This window comes from Callorhinus ursinus, unplaced genomic scaffold (genome assembly GCF_003265705.2).
Source record: "Callorhinus ursinus isolate GAN/ISIS: 27379988/994484 unplaced genomic scaffold, GSC_fseal_2.0 scaffold7, whole genome shotgun sequence".
NCBI lineage: Eukaryota > Metazoa > Chordata > Mammalia > Carnivora > Otariidae > Callorhinus > Callorhinus ursinus.
The window spans coordinates 73,224,417-73,230,416 of NW_027397069.1; the positions used below are offsets into that span (position 1 = coordinate 73,224,417).

Here is a 6,000-nt window from a genome sequence, read left to right on the forward strand (position 1 = left end):
CTGGCTAAGTGAAGTGCTTTGGCCGTCACTTACAGTAAGAGTTAAATCAAGAACGGAAACACAGTTAATTGTCTTAGAGACACAACAGTTCTTCTCTAGCCTTCCAAGACATCCCTCACTAACCTGGGGTTATATAATGAGTTCAAGTAAGTCCAAACATGCTCTTTACATGGTAAGTTATTCATGGAAAAGTGAGCAAGTACAGAATGACATGAGACGTTCAGATCACTGGATGCCATTGAAATAAATATCTGTCAGTCATTGGCAATGGCTTTTAAAAACAAGCTGCATTTTACATTGCATGGTGTAATAAAGATCACATCACGCCAACCTATTATCAAAGCTCAAAAACAAATAAATGTACAGCATACTTGCCAAGGCCTTTTCTCAGGTTTTATCATTGCTGACAATAGAGCCAGTGTTGTGAGAACCATGTTAGTTGGCCAATTCACACATGTCATGCTTTGTTCTCTGCCTAAACCTGCTCCTGCATGACTTTCGGACTAATGCTGTTTATTTTTGTTGTTATTATTCAACGCAATTTGGCAGAAATGCAGAAATTCTGCAATCATTTAGTCAGTCTCTGAAATTCTTGTGAAATTCTTCCAGGATGGCAAGAAAAATAACATTTCTGTGCTAAGATTAAAACACCTAGTGACACATAATTGACCTCGACAGCTTGTATTGTGCAGAAAATTGTCGGGGATAATCAAGAGACACAATGTCTTGCCTTGACACAGGTACAAGAGCAAACAAAGGAGTATGAGATGCTGGAGGTCAGGAAACACTTCTGCTAGATCTAACTTCCTCAGCAAATATTGTTTGAGCAGTCATTATGGCCAATGCTCTGTACTTGGCTCTGTGAGGACATACAAAGATGTATGAGACAAAGTTCCTTTAGTGAGTGGGTTATATGAGAGACAGATGGGTCAAATTTAGATGCTGTGGACATGGGAAAGGACAAAGGGTACCTGGTTCACCTAGGACCTAGTCCAATCTCTGATAATAACTTGTGAGCTCAGAGAAGTCTCTTTACTTTGTCCTTCTGTTCCTCACCTTCAATGTCTACAACCAAATTGGTGAGTAATCTCTAAACCAAGTTGACCAGTGCACCAAGTTTTATTAGTGAGAGGGTCTGGCTGAGCTTAAGGCCAGGATTCCACTACCCACCTTCCAACGGATTCGCTTGCCTCTTAATCCACCATGAACATTCAGAGTTTCCGGGTATCTAATGATAAAAGTTAGGTTGTGCACATCCCATTTAGAGGATAAAACCGCTTTTCAAATACATTCAGTTTTTATTCTTTATGTTTTTTAGATTATTTATTCATTTCTTGAAGAGAGAGAGAGCAAGTGCGCACATGAGGGGGAGAGAAGGGCAAAGGGAGAGGGAGAAGCAGACTCCCGGCTGAACAGGGAGCCTGACTCGGGGCTCAATCCCAGGACCCTAGGATCATGACCTGAGCCAAAGGCAGATGCTTAACCAACTGAGCCACCCAGGTGCCCCTACACTCAGTTTTTATAAATCCTCCAAATATTGAGGTAAATGACATCACTGTGGCAACATCTTAATACTTCAGAGCTAATTCTTCGTTTAAAATGTATTGTTATCATTCCATTTATATTTGCTGAACTACCATTATATCGTGCACCTCAAGGTCTGGAAAGACCACACAGTGCTGTCCCATGAGTGCCTGCTGTTGGTGAGGGTGCTCCACTCTCTTCCCTGGGCTGGGCTATTTAGTACAGAAAGGCATGCCATGAGCAAGAAATATGATCCAGGATTATATTCGAAACGTGATTAACAGCTCCTCTCCCTACTTCCCAGCAGTGTAGCTGGAAAGGCACAGAGTAAGTGTATATTTCTAACACCACTGACCAAATATGAGGGCCAGCCATTAAATTTATTCCAGAACCTAGGAGAAATGCCGAAAAACCAGAAGATAGATGGTGCCAAAGCACCCAGCTGTCAAAAACCAGTAGAATGTGGCTGCCAGAAGGTAGGCAGTCAGCCCTCTGGTTTAGAAATATAAGAGAGGCCCCAGGATTGCCCCTGTGCTGCGGGTTGTGCATCTGGCACGGAGGGATGCGGCCAGGCCTCCAGAGCACTGAAATTCTCCCACCTCCACCAGTATTTTTCCTCCCTCCTCTGTTCAAGATCACAGCTTGCAACTGAGAGCAGAAGTAGATTCATGGTGAGGCATTGTATTTGGGGAGGTGTAGACTCTAACAGTAAAATACCACAAGCAGAAGTGGGGACAAGAGGAGCCTCGATAGCAGTGCATTCTATCTTGGCCTTTCCAGAAAAAGTTTGCCAACCTCTGCTCTGTATTATAATTGGCCAAGATACGAGAGGGAATCCCTCCAGAGTGGGACATTGGGGAGGGGGTGGAAGAGCTCGAAGAAGGACAGGGACAAGACGAGAGATGGAGGACCCCAGTGACAACAAAGACAGCTGTCGTTCCTGCTCTGTAATTTCACCATGGATCAGTAAACCCAGTTCACAAATACAGATTGTCTTCCATTTACAGTCCTTCTCATGCTTTTATCTGATTAACTTTCACTTAAGATATGAAGTAAATATAATCATTTTCCTAGTCTCCAAAAGCTGAAATTACTTCTTTTCCCCTCACGATGGTGAGCTAGGCAGGAGTCTTCATGCAAACGCTTTATGGGGTGAATACTCAGAAAAGTCATGTTCGTACATCTCTTTCAATTGCAGGTTATGCTAACTCAGAGAAATTATGTATGACTAACCATTGCAAATAATACAGGAGAAAAATACTATTTGTATGTTTGTTTTCCTCCTCAGTTGAAAGAAAGGTCACTAACAATTCTTTTCCAACATGAGTGAGATTGTTTCAAATAATCGGCCCATGTTAAAAAAATGATTTTGAGACAAATAAAATATTTAAGCCATAAGGTTGGAATGTAAAACAATATCTCCAAGATAAAAGAAAATGCCTGTTTATATAGAAAACAGACTTGATATTTTCAATGAGAAAAAAACAACAGCATTCAAAGGGATCTTAATATGCCTCCAAAGGCAGCGTACCCCAAAAGTGTGTGTGTGTGTTTTATCCTTTCATGTACTCTTTTCAACATCCAAGCACTAGGCTCCCAAAGGTCACATGCAATCTGATTAAGTGGAAGCAAAGAAAGGAAAGAGGTCACTTCTAGAGTTCACAGAAAGTTCCTGACGCCGAATGCACTACTGCACAGAGAAGTCTTGTTAAAGGGGCTACCCAGTTTGGGTCTTTTCTAGGTGCTTAATTTGGAGGTTTAGAATCTATTTGCCTCATTAAAATCACCACTAGCTCAAGGATCTCTGTAGATGGAGTCACTGATGCCAACCAGCACAGTCAGTGGAGTAAGAATGAGGCTGCTTTGAGCCTTCGTACTGGTTCTCCATGTGCAGAAACCACACCGGCAAGTTAGTTGAGTTCAAAGCCAGCCATTTCTAGCCAGCATGTAAAGGCATCCCAGAGGTAAAGAATGGCAAGGATGATAGTAATTTTCAAGCTTTAGTTTAGTTTAGTTTTGTTTTCCCAAATAAAGTGTTATAAAGAACAGCATGCATGTGTTCGTTCATTCATTCTTTTTTTTTTTTTTTTTTAGGATTTATTTATTTGAGAGAGAGAGCACACACGTGATCAGGTGGGGAGGGACAGAGGGAGAGGAAGAGAGTCTTAAGCAGACTCCATGCTTAGCACAGAACCTAACAGGGGCTCCTGACCCTGAGATCACAACCTGAGTTGAACCAAGTCTAACGCTTAGCCATCTGAGCCACCCAGGCGCCCCTCATTCATTCACTCTAACAAATATTTACTAAACATCTACTCTGCATGGGAAATAGGATGGTGCATCAGAAGAGTGCATCTTTTAGAAATTTATATCCAAACAGATACACAAGTGAGTTGCTATGAAATAAAGAGAGATGGGAGGTCTCTCTGATAGGCCTGGAAGTGTAATTGTACCACCACTTGGGCTTCATGTCACACTCAAAAATTTCCTGGACAAGAACATGGATGCTAAGCCACTTCTTAAAAGAAAGAAAGGAGGGAAGGGAATGCGAAGGAAAGAAATAGCCCTCAAAGAAAAAAAATGCCCCTTAAAGTAATTACCGTACTAATGGTGAGAAAGTAGCATCATGAACCTATAAGCATATGACAAGGGCAAAATGTCTTAATATTTACCTTGTAATTGTGTAAATGCGTTTTCTCTCCAAAACATGGACTTGAAAATTAATGGCAGATCTCGCAACAATAATGAGTTCACAGAGCCAGTGAGTTAGTAAATGTTGCAGGGCGTTTGGGATGATGTTTCACCACATGGATGGTATTTCCTTTACCATTCACTCTGGCTTAAGCTTAAAAGCCTACTGTGTTTTAAAAATGTTCAAGACTATCGGTGAGGGTGTTGGGCTGAATTTCAATTCTAACATTCCATTGCTTTGTGAGCTTCTAACATTCCACTGCTTTTGTGATCCATATTCCCGGTCTCCACTCTCCAAGAAGGCAAGACAGATTTTTATTTGCATTCATCTGGACAATATGTGTGCTTTAAAATTTCCATAGCTCTACCACAGCTTGTGAACTGTGAAGTGTCTGGAGCGCAAAAGGTACCTGAATCTACAGAGCTATGCTTCTGCTTGAAAATGAAGAAAAGCTTCCAACAAAGATCAGAGGGCAAATTGGGTGATTTTGAAACTTAACAGGTCTTCTTACTCCAAACTCCTTGGGAAAGAGAAGGGGCCAGGAAAGTGGAGAAATGAGGGGATGGCCAAAATTAGGCAAGGGTTGGGGGTGCGGGGGGGGGGGGGGGTGGAAATCAAACCTATTTAAATTTCACAAAATCAGAATATATAAAGTGAACCTAGCCACCACTGGCGTTGCTCAAATTCCATTCTGAGACTTAGTCATTAATATTTAGCATTTTTGTGATTATTTTATAGACATGATGTCATTGTTTCAGAGTGTTTTACTAATCACCAATGACACAGTTGCCAGAGAGCAAAGTTACAGTGTAGTGATGTTATGAGTGGAAAATGTTGCCATTGTGGTGGGGGTGGGGAGAGAGAAGTTCAGATTAAGTTCAAGGCGCTTGGCTTGGGTTTTCTGGGTGAACCAAATCTAGACTTCTAGGGGGGTTCTGCATCTTAGAACCACATTTAAAAACTCCCCATTTTATTATTTAAAAAATACCCATAAAAGTTAAAGCTTCTGAAATGGGAATCGTGGGGAAAGGGAATAAAACCGCGGACATTCCAGCAAAAACAACCTTCTTCTTTTTGACAGCTCCAGGTTTAGACATTCCTTAGGTTTATTACCACAAAGCAGCCCAAGCAGGCAAAGGAGCCAGCAGGCCCTTCAGTCCTTCTGTGCAGTGTGAGGCCGGCAGCTGCTCCAACACACGTACCTCCCAGGGGTGATGGATGTGCCCTCTGCTGGGGAAGACCCAGGCGGATGCAGGTGTAGCTCCATGAGGAGGTGACACACATTTGTGATCTGAGGCTCAAAGTGGAGCTGCCAGGGCACGTGTGATGAATGGAGACAGACTCTGTGAACATTCTTGGCTGGGCCATGAGAGAGGACCTGGGATGTGTAAACCTCAGGCCTTGGTATGGATTTTTGCTTAAGGGTTGCTGTTCTTTTCCCTTCCCTCATCCAAAACCTCGGTGCTGCTTTCAACTTATCATCTACTCACCTTTTTCACCCCGGCCTTAGCTGATCTAATTCTGAGCTTGATCAAAGACAGAGGCATGCCCCTCTGGTAGGAAGGCAATTCAGGCTCACTCCTCTGCAGATTTCTACATGGGACTTCTTTAAATTAACGGTAGAATGGTGAGGAAACTAACAAATGTATAGACCCTGAAGAAAAATAGATACCTTGAACTGTTGCATGAAAAGAAGCACAGACTCATCTAGGTCTTTGTTTCTTTGTTTAGAAGGACTCTTTCTTTCTTCCCATTTTCGTAGCACTGGGGATCACAAGAATATT

The 6,000-nt window shown here is 42.2% G+C and overlaps 1 long non-coding RNA gene across 3 annotated transcripts in view; it reads right to left on the reverse strand.

Annotated features, from left to right (window-relative positions):
- Positions 1–4,414, reverse strand: part of LOC112826892 (uncharacterized) — a 56,169-nt gene extending 51,755 nt beyond the window's left edge. For all 3 annotated transcript variants that reach the window (XR_012378711.1, XR_003209076.2, XR_012378712.1), the window contains exon 1: positions 4,197–4,414. This is a non-coding gene — a long non-coding RNA (uncharacterized lncRNA). The remainder of the gene's footprint in view (positions 1–4,196) is intronic.
- Positions 4,415–6,000: the final 1,586 nt, after the last annotated feature.